Source organism: Pelodiscus sinensis, chromosome 1 (genome assembly GCF_052426305.1).
Source record: "Pelodiscus sinensis isolate ZL-2025 chromosome 1, ASM5242630v1, whole genome shotgun sequence".
NCBI lineage: Eukaryota > Metazoa > Chordata > Testudines > Trionychidae > Pelodiscus > Pelodiscus sinensis.
Window position 1 is genome coordinate 306,473,827 of NC_143052.1, and position 20,095 is coordinate 306,493,921.

Sequence of the window (20,095 nt, forward strand, 5' to 3'; positions counted from 1 at the left end):
TAAAGTGTTTGTGAAATTTTATCTGCTTCCATTTGTGCAGTTTTTGCACTTAAATTAATACTTCTGAAACTAATTTTGTTCAATTAAAGATCAGGTCTTTATTGTTATTATTTTTTGCAACATTATAAGATTTTTCAATGTTTTAAGAAATCATGGGGAGGTGCAGTAATTTTTTTTCATAACTCAGAAAGGCTCACTATGACGAAGTTTGGGAACTTCTGCTTTGGAGTATGGTATCTGTACGGCTGTGCTCCCTTTGTCACCTGAGCACAGAGGCAGCCCGTGAGCCTAGGCAGACTAGGCGGTCGCCTAGGGTGCTGCTGGCCCGGGCCCCCCGTGATTACATCATGGCCATTGACGGCCGTGCAGGCGGCGGTGCTGATCACGCCTTCCGCCTTGGGCGCCAGCTGTTACCACCGGCCTCGGTGCAAGAATATTTAACCAAGAGATGATGTATGGCTCCTATGTGTTCCTCCCCATAGTTTCACATAGGGCAAGGATAGAATTGGCTGGGAGCATGCTGAACACTGATTGTCTCCAGCGGTGCATGGTTCCTTGGAGGGTATAGTCAGTTCCTGAAATGAAGACTGCTCTCTGTAGGGACTGGAATAGGAAATCAGGGAGTGGTAACTTCTCATTTTCCACTCTGTCAGGCTGCCCTAAATGGAGGGGAGCTGTCCTTTGCTAGGTACTCTCCTAGGCAGAGGCAGAGCCAGCTGAGTTCCTGTCCTGCTCTCCTTAGGGCTTCAACAGCCTGCTTGAGAGAATAAGCAATGGAGTTACTAGTTCATTTCCTTCCATATGGTGTAGGGGAGCTGCATCAATACTGCTCAGAGTACTCCAGTTCATGTTAGTTGTTTCTCTGACTGTAAAAGATAAGTGGGAGGCAACTGGCAAGGCAGTGCCTCTTATCTTCTAGCAATGGGCTGATTCAGACACTTCTGTTTAAAAATTGCAGTGTTGGCTTATTTTCAGTTTGTGACCAAATACACGTTTTCTTAGTCTTAGTCAAGGATCCCACAACATAAGCATGGGCATAGATGACTTTATTTTTTTATTTGGTGGGGACTAGAGTTGGAGGGGAAAAGAGCATGCGAGTCCTTCAGTTTTAATTTGTTGTTGTTGTCGTCATCACCTTTTCTCATTGGCATCTCTGGATGAAGTAGGAACCCAAGAGGGATACATAAGTAAATGTTTTCCAATGTAATCAACAATCAGGTATTACTTTTCTTCATCCTGCCACAATAGTGTTCTAGAAAAAACTAAGTGACATAGTAGATCCAAGGAGTCAAATAAATGTTTTCAGAGTTTATTAGTGAGGATTGTGCGGTTTTTTGTTTTTAATTCTGCAGTTCTAGGACATTCGTACTGAATAGTGACTGGTGAAGTACAAAAAGTATATTTCCAAGTGTATTGCTAAAATAAAATGATTTAAAATATGGCTTCTTCAAAGAGGAGGAAACTACACTTCCAACAAGTGAACGGACTTCTGCTGCTTTTAGTACGGGGCACTGTCTGCCACTACCAGCAAGAGGAATGAAATGTCAGTTGCCTGATACTGTTAGCATTTCTGAGACACCTCATTAACCATTTCTTAGGTCTTTCCCTGTTTTTTCTGCTGATCTAGTTTTGATGATTTCCAGTGGCTGTTATTCTGAAGCTAGAGACAGCATACTTTGTTTCTACTGTTGTACAGTTTTTAGGCACAAACTGCTTTTGACTAAGTACATAGGTGAAGCTTTCATACAGTCTGGATTTTCTTAATAAAAAGACAAGTAAAATTTAAGAGGCACCAAGCTGCTTCTTGTTACCACAAAGCCAGTGTATTTTTCAAACAACCACAAAGAACTTAGCTTATTACCAACATTTTCAGAAGAAAAAAAGAAAACAGGAAGATACTAATGAACAGGGCTCGACAAATTGCTATATCTACTCGCCCATGGTGAGTAGATTTCATCCGGTCACCCTGTATACTAAATAGTATACGCGCTAATAGCAATGAGAATACACGGCCTTGGGCCGCCCCTCATTCACACAGAATCATTTTGTTTATTGTAACAACATGAACACTACGAGGACAAAGACTACACAGTCCTCTGAGTTAAAGTTTGTATAGAATTTTGTGGGAAAGAAGCTAAACACTGATATCAGGCCACTGGAGTTGGACCTACTGACTCCTACTGGGGCTTACCACTTAAAGCCCAAACAAAGGTAACCCCTGAGGCATGGCTGTCATTTGTTAAACAATGGCCATTGCTAACTTGCCCTCATTTAGGTATCAACCAGGTCCTTAAGGACAAAATAAAGCCTCCCAATTGTGCATCATGCCCTGAACAGACCCCTGTCCCAGAACCAGGACAATTGTCACTGGTCCTTACCTTGGTAATGTTCCATACTGGTTACCTCCCCCCCCCCCCCCCAGCAGACCAGGCTTTTCTCGCTGACGCCTGGGGTAGAGCAGCTGGGGTGCTGCCAGGTTGGTCCTGCAGCACTGCTCCTGGGCACTACTGGACCAACCCAGCAGCATCCCAGCTGCTCTGCCCCAGGCGTCCCCAAGTCAGCCGCTGCTGAAACTGACCAGTGGCTGACTACAGGAAGCCGGAGGCAGAGCTGCTCTGCCTCGGGCTTCCTGTAGTCAGCCGCTGGTCAGTTTCAACAGCGGCTGAATCTGGACGCCAGTTCCGACTTAAATACAAATTCGACTTAAGAACAAACCTACAGTCCCTATCTTGTACATAACCCGGGGACTGCCTGTAATGTGCTTTGTGGGGTTGCCTCTAAAGAGTCTTTGGAAACTTCAACTGGTCCAGAATGTGGCTGCTCGAGTTTTAATTAATACTCATTATATGGAGCACATTATGCCAGTGCTCTGGCCAGCTGCACTGGCTTTGGTATGTTTTTGGGCACAATTTAAGGTCTTGGTTATGATCTATAAAGCCCTGAATGGGTTGAGTCTGGGGTATCTGGGGTCTTCTCTCATATGAACCTGCCCGGGGATTGAGGTCCTCTTGGGAGGCTCTGCTCAGTGTTCCCCCACTTATGGAGATAAGATTAACATCTATGTGGAATAGGGCCTTCTCAGCTTTTGCTCCCAGGCTGTGGAATTCTCTTCCCCAGGACGTTTGCATGATGCCAACCTTAGCATTGTTTCAGCATCACGCTAAAGCTGCCCTTTTTACTCCTGCTCTCATGGGGGGGGGGGCGTTCCTCCTCTCAAGATGTATTAGGTTTTATGTCCCTCTGGGGTCTTGTATTTTAAATATTTATATTGTGTTTTAAACATTTTTGTAAGCTGCCTTGAATATTTAAAATATACACTCCCTTGCCCAACAAAGACTTGTATATGCAAGACAGTTATACTGAAAAAATCTATCTGACTGCAACTTCATTCAGCTGCTTTTTTTGCAAGCAGAATATGATCTTGATATTTACAGGTGGCTGAAAGAGTCAAAACAAGTTCAGTTATTCAAAATAAGGTTATTGATATTATGGTTCTTAAAATAGTGAGGGATATGTCTCGAGAATTTCTGGAGAGTGAATTTCTGAGAGTGAATTATGCTTGAAGAAACAACACTTGCTTTTTGTTGGAGAAATCTGTTTTGCCTGCAGTATGTGGATGATAATGTGGAAGTTCATGAAGAGGTCACTGAATTGGACAATATTACCTGTACATCAGTGGAGGAAATAATATCAGATATATTGTAGCAGTGGTCTCCAACCTTTTTCAGCACAAGATCACTTTTTAAATTTGTGTGCAGTCCAGCATCTACCTCAAACCCAAATACCCTGACCCCACTTCCTTTGTGCCCCTTCTCCGAGACCCCATCCCTGCTCACTCCATCCTTCCTCCCTCTCCCTCTCCCCCCCCATCCTCCCTTTCTTTCACCAGGCTGGGGCAGAGGGTTTGGGCACAGGCTCTGGTCTTGGGAATTTGGAGTGTGAGGGGGACTGTGAGCTGAGCCTAGAGCAGGGGTTGGTGTGCAGGGGGGGGGGCAGGGTACAGGCTCTGTAAGGGAGTTTGGGTTCAGGGAGCCCAGGGCTAGGACAGGGTCTTGGGGTGCAAGAGGGGGTTCATGACTGGGGGAGGGGATTGGAGCTGGCTTCAGCTGGGCACTGCTTACCTCAGGTGGTGCAGTGGGGTTAACACAGGCTCATCCATGCCCTGGCCCTGTACCACTCTCCAAAGCAGCCAGTAAATTCCCTCCATCCCAAGCCCTGATGTGCCCCCGGCCTCCATTCTGTGAACATAGAATAGAGAGTGAGAGGGGGCATCCTGACATCAGCACCCCCTCCTCTCCCTTCCTTGCTCTGAACTGCAAGCAGGAGGCTCCCAAGGAGGGGCAGCTCCAAGGCAAAAGGCAGGAGGTGTGCAGCAGTGGAGGAAGGGGCAGCTGAAGTGCTGGCACTTGATAGCCCCTTGGCCACACCCAGCAAGATCACCTGTCAAAGGCTCCAAGATCTACCAGTAGATCCCGATCCACTGGTTGGTGACCAATGTATTATAGCATACAAATCTGAGCATCAGCAGTTGCAGACAATGCTATGATGATGCTGCTGACCCCATTTGGACTTAAAAAAAATTGTGACCTGCCCCACACTAAGACTGGGAAAAATTGACTGAACTAGGGGACTGTGCACCCTGCTCGCTGTGCTTACCAACCCTCTCTAGCAGCTTTCATGGCCAGGGAGAGTGAGAGTTATGCTAGCCAGCCCCCCTCTCTCTGTGAGGGCAAGAGCAAGGGAGGGGGCAGGAGCATGCTGGGGGTAAGTGTCTGGCTGGGGGGCGAGGAGGGAGGGAGGAGGAGCATTCTGGGGTTAGGTGTATGGCCAGGGAGGAGGGTTGTAGGAGCAGGCTTGGGAGTGCAGGATCTCGATGGCGGGGACATGTGAGGGGGCTTGGAAGTGTGGGGTCCTGGCAGGGCAATGACTGAGGGGGTTGGAGGATGTGAGGGTTCTTGGTGGGGTGGTGATCGAGCAGGGTGGGGGTGCAGGGTCTCAGCTTGGGGGGAGTGAGCGATGGAGCAGGGGTGTGGGGTCTTGGTGGGTCAGTGTGTGAGGGGGTTGGGGGTGCGGGATCTTGGCAGGGCGGTGACTGAGGGGGCTGGGGGTGGGCGGGCGCTCCAGCCTCCCCCCTTCCCCCCCACCAAGCTGAGACCCCCACTCCCCACCCTCCTGACTCACCACTCTGCCCAGCAGCAGGAAAAGCCTTCTTGAAGTATGTTCCTGCGCTGCTGTTGCTCCAGCCAGGGGAGAGGCAAGGAAAGTGGTAGTAAGCAGGGGGCCTCTCTGGGCTTTGCTTCCCTCACCCTGCAGGAAGCCAATGCTGGCACTTCAGCCTGGGTGGGGGGAGAAGTAGGCTGGAGTGCCAGCACTGAAAGCCCCAAAGATCCCAACATACTGCCATTTCCCTTGCCCCTCTCCCAGCTGGGGGAACAATAGTGCAATGACACACTTTGGAGGCTTTTCCCGCTGCTCAGCAGGGCGATGTGTGAGGGGGTTTCCCCTCCTCTTTGTAGCTCTCCAAGCTTCCTTGGCTCCCCGAGTAGCAGGGCGCTGTGCACTCCTGCTGGTGCTCATAGTAACAGGCCATCGCGAACTGAGCCCAGGGCCCCCCTCGCTGCTGCTTCCTCACCCAGCATCGCAGTGTCATTGGGAGAAATCTGTCAATCTTGCCTCCCCCGCACCCGACGGTGACATGATGACTTGATTCTGTTGTCCTGCAAGGAAATTTTTGTTATATATAGAGATAAGTAAATTGTGAATAATACTGTCCCAGCAGCATTAATTAGCTAATATTTCAAATCTATGCAAATATATTGAGTAAATTCAGTTCCTATACTTCAGTGGAGAGATTTTTCACCCCCCCCCCCCCCCCCCAAAATATGCTGTCATCATTAGTAGCAGGCTTCATGCAACAATGTAACTTCGCTGTTGCTTCCTGTCCAGAGAGTGGTGGTGGTCTTCATGGCTAGCAAATAGTGTATGCACACTTTTCAGTGACGTCATCTTGTGCAAAGGATACATTTTTCTAAAGCACTCAACCAATTTCTTCACAGAATGCAGAAGGTGAAGTGCAGGAAATATGATTGCAGCTATTTAATGTATGGTTTTACAGTGGCTGAAAATAAACCTGTGTGTGTTTAAAGCGCAAAGTGCTGAAAGCATGAAATCTTCAAAATTAATTTGGCATTTGGAAAGTAAACATTCAGTTAGAGAACAAGCCTCTTAAGTTCTGTAAGAGAAAATTGAATAGCTTGAGTAGCCAGCAAACACTGATGTCAGATACAAGTAATATCAGTAGGAATGCTTTTGAAGCTTCATATTTTGTCACTTCATATTGCCCAAACATGCAAGGCACATTCAGTAGCTGAGAATCTAATAGTTCCTGTAGCATTAGATATGATTATGAGCAACCTCGTCTTGGAAGAGGCAAATAAGCTTAAAGCTATTCCTTTATTAAATGATAAATTTGAGATATATTAAATGAAATGGCTGATGACATTAGTGAGTAGTTGGGGGGGAAAAAGTTAAAATGGTGTGAGTTCCTGCCTGATGAATCAACAGATGTTTCAGGCTCAGTGCATGTCTTAGCTTTTGTTTGATACAGTTCAGACTGCCGTTGAAGAAAATATGCAAGTGTTGAACAAACTTTTTTAATTGCAAGATTAACTACTTATGTTCCTACAGGATCGGGACTCATCTTTTGCTAAATCATTCAGCAATCCATTATGATTTCTTATTCTGTAAGCCAACTGAAGAGTTTGACACACAAATATAATTGTATTGGGAGGCAAAGTTAGAATCTGTGTAAATAAGCTTGGAGCCTGGTCTGCTCAGCTTATAGAGTGGAAACTTCAAGCTATCACCTCTGAGTTGCAAGGTCTGGAATTGATTGCTCTTGGCAAGTGTGAAACAATTAAACATTATGACTGAACATGTACTTGAATTTAAAAAGCAGCTCCAGGATTACTTCCCACCTGATGACTAACTTGGCAAGATGTGGATAATGAATCTGTTCGACAAAAGAGTAGTCAAGTCTGCTGAACTTACAAGAAGCCTTTAAGATAAACTGATTGAGCTTTTATCTGATAAACATTTCAAATGTTTGTTTTCTTCAGAAGATGTGTGCATGTTTTTGCTGGTGCAGAAACATCAGTACCCCAAACTTGTAACAAACTTTGAAAGGTTTTTTTTTATTCCAATTGACAATTTCATATTTATCTGAATTTGGATTCACATTGATGGTTGTAATCATTTACTTCATTGCTTTGTTTTTACATGTGGAGAAACACCTGCTGCTGAGTCAGTTCAACCCAACATAAAAAATATTAATTGGTACAAAATGAGCACAAGTGTCTGAGGGATTCTATAAAATTTATAGTTTGTTTTTTAAAAAAAATTACAGATTTTCTGTGTAAAAAATGAACTTTGATTTAGTACACACAGTTTAGTACACATGTGATCTAATACACACATGCCTTGAAGTTGGTATACCCAGGAAAGTTAAAAATAGTACTAACAGAAAAGATACTGGTATATTTGTTTATGGAATCATAAAACTTAGTATCTCATCTGGATGAGGTTTGTGTTTGAGAACCTCAAACATGAATTTTTAAATACATTACCAGGCATCCATGACCTCTGTCCAACAAGAGGGACTCAGTGCAGTAGCACTGGATTCAATTTCTGAGAACTATCTTGCACTGTTTGCAGCTTAGGAAGTTAGAAAGGATACAATGAATCCTGAAAGTGGAACTCAAATTGGTGGTATTGCAACTAAAATGGGCAAGTTTTTTAATGCCCTGGTTGTTGTGCTAAGTTGGAAAATCCTAAATATGGTAGATAACCTGTCCAGTCTTCAGGGTGAGTCATTTCAGCAGCTGAAGGTGAATTTCTTATGAAAATGATGATCACTGCAGTCCCTCCAATTGGATGAAAGCCACCGCTTATTCTGGGAAAAGTTTAAAGATAGTCGACATGCCTGAGTTTCCAAGAAAAAGAAGTTCTGAAAGAAATACAACTAGGGACAGGTGACCTCAGGTATCCATATACAGCAAATGTATTTTTAGATGAAAATCTGCTTTAATAATTAACTGTACAGTGTCCAGCATTCAAACAGGATTTGAACAGAAACTACAAAGTTATTCAGCCTTGAAACTCTCATAACTAGAAACAGGAAAAATGCAGGTGCAAGTTGTTGTTTGGTTCTGATTACAAGTAGAATCTGCTGATTACTCAGCTTTATCTATTGCAAACTGTTTGAAGTCAATTCAAAAATGTTTGCTCAGCCACACTAAATGTCATCTGTTTTCCAAAGTGGTGAGGTTGATAAAAATATTTTGATAGTACTGGCAACCAGTGCTGTATGTGAATTAAAACAATGTGAGTGCTGAAATTACAAACATGGTTTCAATCCATCATGGCACAATCACATCTCAACTGGTGTATAATTTTACAGTATACAAGAACATAACTCACTCACAGCTTATCCATGTTGCCAAAGAGTTAATTTAATGTATACCAGAATGAAGTTGTCTGTAATTGTAATTGTCAACTTTGTTGTATTTAAAAATAATGCTTCTAAATGAGTAGTTTTGTGCCAGGGCTAAATTTGTCCACTTTTTAATAAAGATAAATAAAGTTTGTTTCAAACTGTTTCATTTATTAATGCAAACAGTACATATTCTGGGAGTTAAGGAGGAGGCTATAGTTCCCCTCCCACCGCCCTCATTCTCTATTCCCATTGTTGGTCAAGAGTAAGTCTGTGGGTTGGTAGGATGCTATAATATTTGTTTTTGTCAAAGTGAGCAGAGGTTTTTTTTTTTCTAGCTTCAAGTGGAATTTTTTAAAGAGACTTAAAAATCATTAGCCTTTTTTATTTAAAAACCCTCATATTTTTGTGGAGGGTTTTGTCTTTTTGTTTGTGTGTTTAGATGTAATGTTTTAAATCTCTACCTCCCTCCCACCATCATTAGGGCTAGAAATTTTTGTCTAAAAATGAAAGTTGAGATTCTTCTTCGATTGATTGATCATGTCCATTTCATATAGGTATGTGCACGCTGTGTGCATGTGTCGTTGGAAGATTTCTCCTTAGCAGTCTCCGTTGGGCTAGCAGGGGAGCCCCCTGGAGTGGTGTTGCTATATCTGCTAATATATACTCCTAGTGGCTCTCTGCTCCCTCAGTTCCTTCTTACCACTTGTTGGTCATTGGAATGTGCTTTGCTTTTGCTCTGCAAGCATCTCTTAGCATTTCTCTCTTGCTGTTCAGTTCCTTGTTAAATTCACAGTTCATTGTTTCTTATCTAGTTTCTTAATAGTTGTGAGCAGTTAAGTGTAGCAGTTAGCAAGTAGTCTTAGCCAAGAGGGCTCACTTTGAGTCCCCATCACATCTGGCCCAGTCCCAAGGCTTCAAGCCCTGCTAGAAGTGCCAGAAGCATATGCCCTGTGGAGATGCCAATGGAGCCTGCTTCAAGTGTCTTTGCGAAGCCTACTTGTCTGAGGCTTGCAAGAACTGCAAAGGCTTCAAACCACACACTAAACAGGAAAGGGAGTCTCGCCTCAAGATTATCCTCACTGAGGCAGCCTGGAGTCAGCATCTGATCTGGCACCGGTGGCCCAGAGAGCCCCAGCTTTAGTGTGGGAGGCATCTAGCCACTTGCGCGTGCCTCTCCAGTGCCATGCAGGCCTTGGCACCGGTCTCAGTCCCCAGTGCCACAGAAGAAGAGGAGACCTAGCAGGGGTAGGTCTTCTTCAAGGCATGTGCCCTCCGTATGCCCTCAATGGGGCACAGGGCACCGGTGAGCATGGCATCCAGACCATCGTGGTTGGGTTGATGCCACTGCAGCCCACACCAAGACCCTGATTCAATGGTGGACCTCCCGGAGCCTTCCACTTCAGATGCCTTCGAGGTGGCGAGGGACCTGATTGAGTTGACCTTGTCCCTGACCTCGGCACTGGGTCTGGCTAAGGAGTGCGACTCCAAACGGCACTGGGCCTCAACCTCGACCTTGGAGATGAGAGGGCATCACCGTTCCACCATGGCACCTTCGTTTTCGACCTTGGTGCAGGGTGTGGTGCAGCCCCCTATGATGGTATCAGCCTTGGCTTCTGCCTCAACCCAGGTACCAGTCCTGGCGCAGAGGCTTCATGCGGTACTGACCTGGGTGCCGGATCCCATCTGCAGGGCTTGCCAAGCAGTTCTGCGCTCTGCGCATGCGCAGATTGTTCCGGGCCAGCTCTTCCGAGGTGTAATCTACTTGCCCTGGGCGAGTAGATTACACTATTTGTCGAGCTCTGCTCAGATGTAACACCAAGTGGCCAGTACCGCCTCCGGCCTTGGCTCCACCTCGGCACCGAGGGAAACCTGAATCCATAGTCCGGCATGCCCCGTGCCAGAGTTCACCAACTGCCACCACATCACCCTAGTCAACGTTTGAATGCTCAGCTGACCCTGAGGCGGAATTGGTTTGGTCTTCGTGGGGTTCCAGATCAAGGCTGTGGCACTGATCTTACTCCTGCCGCCGGTCCCAGCACTGCAGCACGTCGGCTCACCTTCAGCACACAGCCTACTCTGGTACTGTGGGTGCAACACTCTTGGCCCCCATAGCTCTATGCCCCAGTTCAGTGGCCTTTTTGGGCTCCCTGAGGCTAACACCAAAGCCAGAGTGCGGAACCTTTTAGGCTGGGGTTGGTTTTCTCTAGGCCCAGGGCTGCCCCATCGGTTACCCCACTGACCCACCCGTTCCCCCATGTCAGGACAGTTTCTTCCCTCAGGGCAAGCCTCGCCTGGGCATGTGGCCGAGAGAGGTCCGTCTGTCACCCAGTTCTCTACAGCAGCCTTATGGGCAGCATCCCAGCCCCCCTGGCAGGTCCCTGACCCGGTAGTGGAGGAGATTAAGGGGTCATTGTCACTTCGCTTGACGAGGCCCTTTTCATGCCCGTTATGGACTCTAGGTCCCTCTAAGTTCCCACTGAAGCCAAATGTGATAATGCAGGACTTCAACAAGCTCTGCCACCTGAATCTGCAGTCCCTGCACCTGATGGACCGGAAGCTCCATGGCTGACAGCAGTGGAGCTGCAGTGCTTAAAACGGGTACAGGAAGTGCTCTTAGGAAGTAGGGAACCTTTTACTAGGGCCACCTACTTGGCTAAGTGGAAGCGCTTCTCTATCTGTGCTACCCAGAAAGATGTCTCACCTGTGGATGCCCAGGTCCTGCTCATCCTGGACTACTTACTGGACCTTGTTAATTAAGGCGCACATAGCGGCCATCTCGGCCTTTCACCTGGGCTCCCGAGGCAAGACACTCTTTGCAGACCCAATGGTCCATTGGTTCCTGAAGGGATTGGATGGGCTTTGACGGTATGTCTGTCAACCCGTCCATCAGAGGGACTGTAACCTGGTTCTGACCAAACTTTCAGGGCTCCCCTTTGAACCTCCAGTGACATGTTTGCTGCTGCACCTTACCTAGAAGGTGTTTTTCCTGGTGGCTCTCACTTTGGACCCTCCTTATACCGTTTTCTTTAAGGATAAGGTCAAGTTACACCCCCACCTGTCCTTTCTTCCAAAAGAGGTGTCTCACTTCCATGTCTCCAGGACATTTCCTCCCAGTTTTTTACCCCAAGCCCCATGCTTCGGGTAACGAAGAAGCACGTTATATGCTCTAGATGTTAGGAGAGCTTTAGCATTTTATTTAGACAGGACAAAACCCTTCCGTAAGTCCCCTCAGCTGTTTGTAGTAATCACAGTATGGTTAAAAGGACAGCTGATCTCCACGCAGAAGATTTCCTCGTGGATCATGTCCTGTATCAAGGAGTGTTATGAGCTGGCCAGGGTGCTAGCTCCTCCTCTCAACAGCTTACTCTACTAGGGCCCAGGCTGCATCCTAATGTCTTCGTGGCTCAGATCCACGCTTTCCCCAATCATTACGCACTGGCCTATTATGCTAGGGAGGGTGCAGCCCTGAGTAGGGCTGTCCTCCGCTCAGGTGAAGATCAGAACTCTGACCCTGCCTCTTAGGGCTTCTGCTTTGGAGTCACCTACATGGAATGGACATGAGACTTGAAGAAAAAACTGTTACTTTCATAACTGTTGTTCTTCGAGATGTGTTGCTCATGTCCATTCCAAATCCTGTCCACATGCCCTTCTTCAGAGTAGCCCGGTAAGGAGCTGTGGGGATGGAGAGCCAGCAAGGATACATATTAGCCAATATAGTGGAGCCACTCCAGGGGGCTGCCCTGCTGGCTCAAAGGATACTGCTAAGGGGAAATCTTCCAACAATGCATGCATGCACACACCTATGTGAGATGGACATGAGCAACGCATCTCAAAGAGCAACAGTATGGAGGTAACTGTTTTTTCTTCTAGTGATCGCTCATGTCCATTCCATGTAGGTGACGCCAAAGCAGAAACCCTAGGAGGTGGGGTCAGAGTTCTGACCTTCAACTGAGCAGAGGACAGCCCTTCATCTGCTTCCTCATGTTGATTACCTTCTAGGTGTTTATACACCCATATGCATATTTGTTGGAGACGTTTTCCTTAGCAATAGCCATAAGATTGGCTGTGGTGCTTTTGAGTGCAATGTGCATGCATCAGTATATCAGGTACTGCCAACTCTATGCCCTCTCACTTCCTTCTTACTGCCTGTGGTTTTTGGGTGGAGCCCCTCTTTCTCTTGCCTCGCAAGTGGTCGTTGGTTTCTTTCTCTTTTGACTTAGTGTTCCAGCTGTAAACAGTTTTGTACATTATAGATTACTTAACAGCTACTTGCTAACAGCTGTAGCTAGTCACTGTCCTGGCAGAGACTTTGCCCCTGGCCAGACATGCCCCAGTCACCAGTTTGTAAGCCCTGTGCTGATGTAACAGGCCTATGTCTGTGAGTAATAGGGATGTTAAAATGTTTACACACGGGGGGAGCAGGTGGGAGCTGGTGCTCATGGGAAGCCGGCTCCCATCTTTCTCCCCTTCCTCTCTCCTCCCCACCCCCCCGCTTCTCTGAGGCAGCAGTGCAAGGGGGAGGGGGCCAGGTGGTTCTGCGGGAGCTAGCTCCCCATGCATACCACCTCCCTGCCTTTTTGTTAGGCAGAAATGGGAGAAGGGGCTGTATTTAACCATAAGGATTAACTGATGAGCCAGGCTTCTTGGTTAATCATGTAAATGGCTGCATCTTCATATTCCTAGTTAATAACCTGCATAGCAGCTGTCTGAGGTGTTTGGAGGAATCCCACATCGAAGAAAACTGTTGCATCTGTAAGAATTTTCATTCCAGGACACAAGAACACAATATTTATTTGAGGACCCTCTCATGGAGGCCACTGTGCACCCAGCCTTGGAGCCAGCCTGTCTGGACATAGCACCTAGCACTTTGGCCTTGATATATCGTGCACCCCCAGCATTGGGCTCTATTCAGCACCAGTTCCTTTTTTCAGTGCCTAAAAAGTCATCTAAGAAGTGGGATCTGGCACTGAGCAAGATAGACAAAGGGGCATTTGATATAGGAGCCTATTTAGGCTAATCACCCATGCCAGGGGTGGAATGGACATGTCCCTGAGGGGGGGGGAACCTCTTACCATCAACTCGAGGGAGAAGTAAGAGACCCAGACTGATGCTTTCCTGGTGCTTTTCCACTTCAGCTGGTACTGCATGTGGTGATGAACCCAGCAACTACAAGGCAAGCCACCCATGAAAGCCTCCTAGAAGGTGAATTAATGCTGCCAGTCTCTGGAGCAGAGGCAGAGCTTTTTGTTGCCGTGCCCCTGGTGTCTCTCTCAGCCCAGGTCACTGGTTCACCACCACAGATGACTGGCACTGTGCTACCAGTCTATGCCCTTGTGTCGAGACAAGCCCAGAGGGAATGTTGGTTACTGTATGGTCAGTACCAATCACCTTCACACTGACCCTCTTTACACCAGTGATCACTGTCGCATAGACTAAACTCTCCAACACTGCACCATTCCCCTTATTACTGGCATGACTGCTCAGTGCACCTGTCACCCATCGTGATAGTTAGCCACCAGATTAAGGCATCAATAGCCCTGCTATGGTCACTTGAGTAGATTCCTCCAGCACAGAGGAGTTCAGCCTCTCAGTTTGAAGCAGCACTGCCATGATTAGGCTCTACAGGCTGCATCCATTTCAGTGAAGCTGTCTTGGGAGAAGGGCTAGTGGCCAGAGCAGTGGCCTTACTGAAATGCCTGCGACTTACTGGTTATGCCAATACCCCTTCTCGCCAATCTTCAGTCATTGAATCCAACCCAGCATGTGTTGTGCTCCTGGTATGCAAAGGGGTCTTAAAGCTTGCCAAAGCCTTCTGGCAAAGTACATCCTCAGTTCCATCTACTTCCAAGAGGGCTGAGAGCGTATTTCATCCTCACCAACAGGTTCAAATATTTACACACTCACCTGCCCCCAGGGTTATTGGTTGTTTTGGTGGCCAATGAGAAGCACAGGCAAGTTCACCCCAAACAATGAAGCCAAGAGATTGGACCTTTTCAGGAGGAAAATTTATTCCCCAGCTAGTCTCCAATTCTGAGTAATGAACCATCATGCTGTCTTGGGGAGATATAACTTTGACTTTTGGGCCTTTCTCCATAAATTTGAAGGCACCATGTTGAGAGAGGGTACAGCAGCAGCAGCTCAGTGTTCTCTCAGCCTTGAAGAGGGCTGATTTGCTAGTTAGGGCGGTTTTGTCAGTGCTGTGAATAAGGAGCAGTTCTTCACTTCTGACCACAGGCCTGTCTCAGGTGATGAAGTCCTTGATACAAGATCTCGCATTTGATAGAGTTGGGCTCTGCAGAACAAATGTATGCAAGGTTGCATGGTATGAGGGATCCTCCGGCCGCCCTCCATCCCTGGGGTTGTATACACCTCAGCTGATGAGGAAGCAGTTCTGGTTGTCCCTCTGCAAGGACTTGGCAGCTTCAGCAGGGATCTGCCAGGGGAAGGGACACTAGTTTCAGTCCCCTTCCTCCTCCTATTGACCTGCACAACCTGGACTGGCAAAATGCCATGGGGCCAGAAACGTGTTTTGAGAGTGTGCTTTAGAGTGGTGCCCAAGTCAACTCTTAAGGTCTCTCCCATCTTTTCCTCAGTCAGCTCCATCAGTACCTCTCCCCCTAGTTTAGTGTAATCCGCAAACTTGCTTAGGGTGCAATCCATCCCCTCATCCATTGATAAAGATATTGAACAAACCGGCCTTAGAACCTATCCTTGGGACACTCCACTTGAAACTGACCACCAACCAGACATCACTACCTGTTGAGCCCGACATTCTAGCCACCTTATAATCCATTTATCCAATCCATATTTCCTTAACTTGTTGGCAAGTATTGGGCTCCAAGCAGATGGCAGGGTGATTAAAGGCCCCCATGAGAAACAGGGCCTGTGATCTAGAAGCTTTTCTTAGTTGTCTGAAAAAAGCCTCATCTACCTCACCCACCTGATCTGGATGTCTGAAGCAGACACCAACCATAACTCTGTTGCTCCTGACTCTAAGCTTAACCCAAAGACTCTCAGCAGGCTTTTCTCCTTGGCTGTGTCTACCCTGGGCCACTTATTCCGGAAAATCAGCCGCTTTTCCGGAATAAGCTGCGAACTGTCTACACTGGCCCTTGAATTTCCAGAAAAGCAACGATGCTCTACTGTACAAAATCAGCCGCTTTTCTGGAAAAACTATTCAGCTCCCACTCGGGCATAAGTCCTTATTCTGGAACACTGTTCCGGAAAAGGGCCAGTGTAGACAGCCCAGTAGTCTTTTCTGGAAAAAAGCCCTGATCGCGAAAATGGCGATCGGGGCTCTTTTCCGGAAAAGCGCGTCTACATTGGCCACAGACGCTTTTCCGGAAAAAGGGCTTTTCCGGAAAAGCAGCCTGCCAATGTAGATGCTCCTTTTCCGGAAAAACTGAAAACAGAATAGTATTCCGTTTTAAGCATTTCCGGAAATTCATGCCAGTGTAGACACAGCCCTTCTGTATACTGGAGCTCTAAACAATCATACTGCTCTCCTACTTACAGTGCAGCTCCTCCTCCTTTCCCCCCTGCTTGTCCTTTCTGAACAGTTTATATCCTTCCATGACAGTGCCCCAGTCACGTGAGTCATCACACCAATCTCCATTATCCCAATCACCTCATAGCTCTTTGACTGGGCCAGGGCTTCTAATTCTTCCTGTTTGTTTCCCAGGCTTCTTGCATTCATGTATTGACACCTTAGATAACTAATGGCTTGCCCTACCTTCTCCATTTAGATCAGGGGTTCTCCTTTGTTGCTCCTTCCTCCGTGTATTTCTTCCTGGTATTCCACTTCATGACTTACCTCAGGGTTTAGATCACTGTCCCCTAACGAACCTAGTTTAAAGCCCTCCTCATTAGATTTGTGAGCCTGCCTGCGAAGATGCTCTTCCCTCTCTTCGTTAGGTGGATCCTATCTCTTCCTAGCAGTCCCTGCTCCTGGAACAGCATCCCATGGTCGAAGAAACCAAAGCCCTCTCTCCAACACCACCTGCGCAATCATGCATTTACTGCAAAGATTTGACAATCCCTACCTGGACTTTTTCCTTCAACAGGGAGGATGGATGAGAACAGCATTTGCACTTCAAACTCCTTGATCCTTCTTCCCAGCACTGTAAAATCTGCAGTTACCCACTCAGGGTCATTCATGGCTACACTGTTAGTTCTACATGAGAATCTCATCTTGGATCACTGCATGCATCTGATTTTGCTGCCGTCAGGTGCAGGTGCCTTCACCATCAATTGTAACTGCATGCTCAACTACAAAGTCTCGGTGTCAGCATTTGTGGTCCATATGTGAATTCCAGATATCTGCAGGGCCATCATCTGGACCTCCTTTCCCACATTGAAGTCTCACTATGTGCTTATGCAGGAAGCCTGAGACAAAGCTGCCATTGGTAGAATAGTGTTATAAGATGCATGTGTTGAAGTCTAAGCCCATCTACAGAGATAACTGCTTGTGGGTCACCCATAATAGAATAGACATGAACAAAAACTTGAAAAAGGAAAAATAAAACCTGATTACCTACCTTTAATATCTGTCTTTATACCCTTCTTTCAGAGTTGTGGGCACAAGGAACTGAGAGGGCATAGGGCCAGCAGCTCCTGTTCAAGTCTCGACAGCCTGTGCGGGCTCCTGAGAAAGGTCGGGGGGTCATTCCATGCTCTTGGAAGGGGCGGTGCCTTGGGTGGAAGGAGTGTGACAGAGTGCAGCAGTCATACCTCTCTCTCCCCCACCCTCAAAGCCATAGAAAGTGCACGTCATGGCATTCCAGCGACTATTTAAAGGGCCCGGGGGCGCTGACTGCCAGGCCCTGACACAGTTGTCTCTTTTGGCCCCCCTGCCTGCTTCTAGAGTGCTTGCATACAACCCTACGGGTACCTCTAAAACAAAAGTCTCTAACAACTGCATGTGGGCATGCACACACCTAGAATGAAATCTAAGGGTATGTCTACACTACCACCCTAGTTCGAACTAGGGTGGTAATGTAGGCTACCGGAGTTGCAAATGAAGCCCGGGATTTGAATTTCCCGGGCTTCATTTGCATCTTGCTGGGCGCCGCCATTTTTAAATGTCCGCTAGTGCGGACTCCGTGCCGCACGGCTACACGCGGCACGGACTAGGTAGTTCGGACTAGGCTTCCTATTCCGAACTACCGTTACTCCTCGTTTCACGAGGAGTAACGATAGTTCGGAATAGGAAGCCTAGTCCGAACTACCTAGTCCGTGCCGCGTACAGAAATGTATTCAAACATTCATTCTTCTATCACCATTTCACTGAGAGCTAGAATTGTCATTGTACTTAACTAATAAAGAATTGATAAAGTGGAATGGAGCTGGCTGGCATAAGCTATAATTTTCTCTTACTTAAGCAGTGTATTTGTAGTTACATCCAAATATTTTTCTTTGAACTCCCACTTGGAGGGAAAACAATTTATTGAAAGCAGGTTCATTTTAGAAATAGAAAATGTTAATCTGTTTATTCCACAGTTTATATTCAAATACTATTTATTAACTGTTCTTACGTTTGTTAAACTAGCCAGATGTTAGGGTTTTTTTAAAATGTAATCTTCTTTAGCAGACTTAATGAATTATCTTGTAATGAGACCTCTTAGATTTCATTTTCAGCATATATTTAACATTATTAATAAGACAGGCCATGACTAAGTATTCCATTTGCAGCCCGTAAGTTGACAAAATGTCTGTATGTTCTGTTTTCTTAATGATACAATGTGGTCCCAGATTCCATGACTTTATTGGATTTCTGTGGTGTCAGCTGTCAGTAATGGGGGCAGAGGGAGGGCCGTGCATCTCCCCGCCCTTTATGGCAGTAGTTAGAGCTAGGTCTTTGTGCCCATTGCTTCGACTGGAGCTGGGACTGTGCGCCCCCACAGCTGTGCAGCTGGCTTTGTGCCCCCTTCCTATAGCAGTGGCCTGTCCATCACTTTTACTAAAAATAACCATGACAAAATTTTAACCTTAATCATAAGCAACACTTCTTAAAGAAACATTAGAGCAAAATATTGTAAAGAAATGTCTTTACAAACTATATGCCATCATCGCTTAATCATTACCTGTTCAATTCACTCCCTCTGGGACACCTGGCATTGGCCACTGTCGGCAGACAGGGTACTGCTCTTGATGGACGTTTGGTCTGACCCACTATGGCCATTCTTATGTTCTTATATGAATTTTGAATGTGCCTTTATTGTGGAATTGTTGACATGAACAATAGACACACACCAGGCTTATTGTGTTTAGTGCCCTGGTCCTGTAGATGTAGCTCTCATACTTTTTTTCACTTAATCTTTCCAGTTGCTTTATTATTGACAAGTTCTAAAGGAGCCCAATCCTTTAATGACTGTATGAGTAGTGATCAGGATGCAGGGATTTGAGGTCATTAGGTGTTGGTGAGGAAGGAAGTGGGAAATCATAAAAACTTTTATCAAGTACAAGAACTGGTGGGGAGTGAGAATTTGATAAAGTAAACTGTTAGCTTACATAGTTGTAAAGGGAAAACTTAAACAAATAGAGCTTTCATGGGCACAACCCACTTCTTCAGATGAATGGAGTTTAAGGGGTCCAGTTTTCAAATAAATAGCAGAGAGAAGATGAGGGGGGGGGAAGAAAAGGAAAAAAAAAGGGAAAGAAATTGTCAATTACAGTGTCCATGCTAAATTAATCAGATAAGAGCACTTGGTACCCTTTTTTTGGTTATGTCATTAGCAGGGCTCGACAATCTATGTAATCTACTCGCCTGTGACGAGTAGATTACATCCCGGAAGAGCAGGGTTCGGGCGATCTGCACATGCACAGAATGCTTGACAGCGCAGCTGGCGAGCAGGGCTCGCCGCAGTTCGGCGAGCTCTGGCCATTAGGATATGTAATTTAGTGGGCCATCCAGCCAGTGTCTTTGTTTAGACTTCTGTGGTAGGTATCAAACTTGATAATTAAATTAAATTCTGTAGCTTCCCTGTCATGTTGGCTTTTGAAATTGGATTGAAATAATACAATGACTTAAGATCCATTAATGAGTGCCCGGGCAAGTTAAAATGTTTCCCAACAGGTTTCTGTGTGTTGCCTTTGCAGAAATCTGATTTGTGTCCATTAATTCTTTCTCGTAGAGACTGTCCAGTCTCTTAGAATGTTAGTCTCTAAAGTGCTGCATGTCTATTTGTTGTTTAAGTTTTTTCCAGTTACAGACTAACATAACTACCTCTCTGATTTGTAAAGAACAGTGTTGATCTTGTGCAAAAAAAAGTAATTAAAGTTTCAATTAAGTAACTTCACTGTTTAATTGAGATAAGTGCTGAAAAATTATACTTAGGATATAGTTGTCCCTATTTTAAGGGAGATGTGTGACCCAGTTTCAATCTGATTTCAAGTTCGTAACTAATTCCTTTAGTAGAAAAATAAACGAAGTGTAATATATGCTGTTTTTCTATGGCTTAAAGGCCTCACAGATTTGTTGTAATAGGTTTCTTTACAGGGTCTTAAATTGTAAATACATTATGTGGTCAATCCCCACCCCCCACACACACCCTATTACTCTTTTGTGGTCTCTGGTGGCATAGGTGTTTTGTAATGGATTTT

General features: G+C 46.0%; 1 protein-coding gene across 7 annotated transcripts in view; it reads left to right on the forward strand.

Moving 5' to 3' along the window:
- CDK8 (cyclin dependent kinase 8) overlaps positions 1-20,095 on the forward strand; it is a 180,390-nt gene that overhangs the window by 93,626 nt on the left and 66,669 nt on the right. Inside the window, exon 1 of one of the 7 annotated variants that reach the window (XM_075919244.2) lies at positions 19,293-19,432. The exons of the other annotated variants lie outside the window; for them this stretch is intronic. The gene's annotated coding sequence lies outside the window, so the exon portion shown is untranslated. Of the gene's footprint in view, positions 1-19,292; positions 19,433-20,095 lie in introns of those variants that run through there. 7 annotated transcript variants of the gene reach the window in all.